General features: G+C 39.1%; 1 pseudogene; it reads right to left on the minus strand.

The window, feature by feature from the left end:
* Positions 1-240: 240 nt before the first annotated feature.
* Positions 241-1394, minus strand: LOC119536854 (annotated as a pseudogene).
* Positions 1395-3138: the final 1744 nt, after the last annotated feature.

Here is a 3138-nt window from a genome sequence, read left to right on the forward strand (position 1 = left end):
AAGGAAAGAAACTACTGCTAAACTTTGTGAGAAACAGGATAGAGTACAAAATGTATTGGAGATATATTGTAATGGCAATAAATGTATTAGCAATAACCTAATTATGCAGAGTATTTTATCATAATCTGATTTATGGGAATAAAAGATGCCTCTGGCTATTGTGTGCACAATGGACTAGAGGGAATGGTGAGGGTAAGACCTCACTGTATTTGAAGGAAAGATTTGTTCTTAGCATGTTAGCTAGAGTCCACCCAGAGTTACTTGCTTCATCCAAAGTTTCCTCATGGCATTTTTCACCTCTGCATTCCTCAGGATATAGATCAAGGGATTTAGCATGAGTTCAACCATTGTAAAGGACACAGCCATTGCCTTGTCTATGGGGTAAGTGGCCAGAAGCCTCATATACAAGAAGATACAGGGCACAAAGAACAAGATGAACACTGTGAGGTGAGAGCCACTGGTGGAGAGGGCTGTGTACCACCCTTCAGAGCTGCAAGACCTCAGGGAGCAGAGGATGACCATGTAGGAGACAATGAGCATAAAGAAGATGGTCACACACATCACCCCACTGTTGAGAATGATGAGGAGGCCCAGGACCTGGGTGTCCATGCAGGCAGTTTCAGCAATGGAAACAAATTACACATAAAGTGGTAAATGACATTGGGGCCACAGAAGGTTGTTTGGTACATAAAGAGAAGCTGTATCATTGTGTGTATAGACGCTCCCCCCCCCCCCCAATGCCAAGCTGCTCCCAGCAGCAGGCAGCACACCCAAGGACTCATGACTGTCTGGTAGTGCAGGGGCTTACAGATGGCCACGATGCAGCTGTAGACAATATCAATTAGAAGGATGATCCCCACACCACCAAAGAAATGTTCTGCAAAGAGCTGAGTCATGCAGCTTTCAAGGGAGATGGTAGTGCTCTCAGAGGAGTCCACAATCATGTTGGGGGCAATGACAGAAGAGTAGGTGACATCCATGAGGGGCAAGGAAGTAAGGAAAAAGTACATGGGTGATATCAGACTTGTGATCACAGTTAACAAAATGAGTAGGTTTCCCTCACATACATGGCCACATACATGATTAGAAAAACAGCAGATAATATTTTCTGCAGCTCTGGATTCTGTGTAATACCAAAAATAATGAATTCTTTCTCATTGTTTTGTCTTTCTATATACTGTGGCTTCCTGTAAGCACATAGCCATGAGCTAGAAAATCTGCCAAAGCAATATTATTTATAATCAGTAATCATTCAGTGCCTTGGGCATATTTTTGTGTGGGTGTGCCATCTCACACCCTCCTGTCCTATCATTTTTCTGCATTGCCACGGCAAACAGCAGCCCAAAATTATAGCCTGGCAGTAGCTCAATTCTTCTAGATCCTCCCAACAGCATCTCTTCTTATGAGCTCATCTTTTGGTTTCTGTCCTGTCACTTGCTGTGTTTGAGATACTTTGGAGAGACTCTGCTTCATCATTCTAGAGCATACACATACCTGGAAATATGACGGAGTTAACCTCCTAAGGAAACCCTTTACCATTAGGAGATAAGAGGCAGTGGATAAAAACTAATCAGCTTAATGAAATCTTGGGTTAACTTTCTTTCCTCTTTCTTTCGCTCTTCCACCTCCATTTAGTTTAGCAAAGAAATTCCTAATACAATCCCTTATCTTGGCTTGTGCTTTTTTGAAATCCAAACTGTGGTGCTGACCTTCATTTATCATCAGGCACACTCAAAAACTGCAAATTTCATATGACTTTCATTCATTTATTTCAAATACTTATTGAACACGTAGAATGTAGTAGCTGAAAGTCTACAAGACAGGCCATTTCCAAGGGCTCTACAATTATTAAGAGCTATTCTCTACTCTTTCCAGTTACATTTCTTTCTTCTCAACTTGGCTTTTATTATTACCATTGTTACTATTATCATCACATATTTCTAATATTCAGTGGGTCTCTTCTGTGTCTCAGGCAATGGGATATTTTTCCATTTTATAGAAAAGATACTGAGGCTAAGATAACCAAAGCTAAATTCAAATCCATCTTTTCATGGTTCCAAACTCAATACCAGTAACAAGCTATATTGCTACTCTTATAATAATGTAGAGTGCTCAATATGTGTGAGACAATATGCTTCCTAATATAATTTCATTTTCATAGCAATCCAGTGAGATAGATTTATGCTTCCTGTGCTCATTTCATTTAACAGACAATTATATAGATCTGATGCACAGTTCTCATGTGTTCTAGTTATATATGAATAATCTAACCCTAAATCTAGAAATCACATCCATTGACTTTGTTTCCAAATGTTTCTAATCATTTTCCAGATTACAGAAAATAAAACCTTGAGTTTCTTTTCTGCTCTAGGAAGACTTAGATTTACAGCTTAACTGATACTATCTCTGCACATGAGCCTGAATCAGTTCTAATCATTCTTTCCACTTTTGTGAAGTGCTGTTCTCAGATGGAACAAAGGATTATAAAAGATAATAAAATGTCAATAAAACAACCCATTTTTTTCCACTCACTGTGTGCCAACATGTGGTTGGCCAGTCACAGGCATTATCTCATTTCCCAAATCACCCCAAGGTGGATGCTATCACAAAATTGGTCATAAAAAACAAAACAAAAAAAAAAAAACTTCAGTATTTAGCAAACCTCTCTTAACAGGGATATATAAGCAAGAGGCTGTTTGCCACTCGGTTGAAATATATTAGAGGACATTGCTTTAAAATGGGGATACAAATTACATGTTCTCTAAGACACATCTAAATACTCAAGAAGCCCATTCTTGACATTCTCTTCCTTGTTAAACAAAGTAAAACCACTTCTAGGAAACTCTTTGAAAAATCTTCAATGTGGATTAACCCCAACCTCTCCCATCTTGAGTCTGAGAACTTCAATAGTTGTTGAACAAATCTCATAAAGTGGAAGGAATTCATTCTTGGAAATCAGGATAACAAAATTTATTCTAGATTGTCACTCTATCTCCTTAAGACACCTTATTACATTGCCTGTCACTGTGGTCCTTTGTTCTCTTGTCAGGAGTATGAGGTAGTTGTGCCTGATGTGTAAAATCAGGGGTTCAAAACAGCCGTCTCAGGGACTCCACTCCTTTTCAAACCCAGCAGCTC

This window comes from Choloepus didactylus, chromosome 6 (genome assembly GCF_015220235.1).
Source record: "Choloepus didactylus isolate mChoDid1 chromosome 6, mChoDid1.pri, whole genome shotgun sequence".
Taxonomy (NCBI): domain Eukaryota; kingdom Metazoa; phylum Chordata; class Mammalia; order Pilosa; family Megalonychidae; genus Choloepus; species Choloepus didactylus.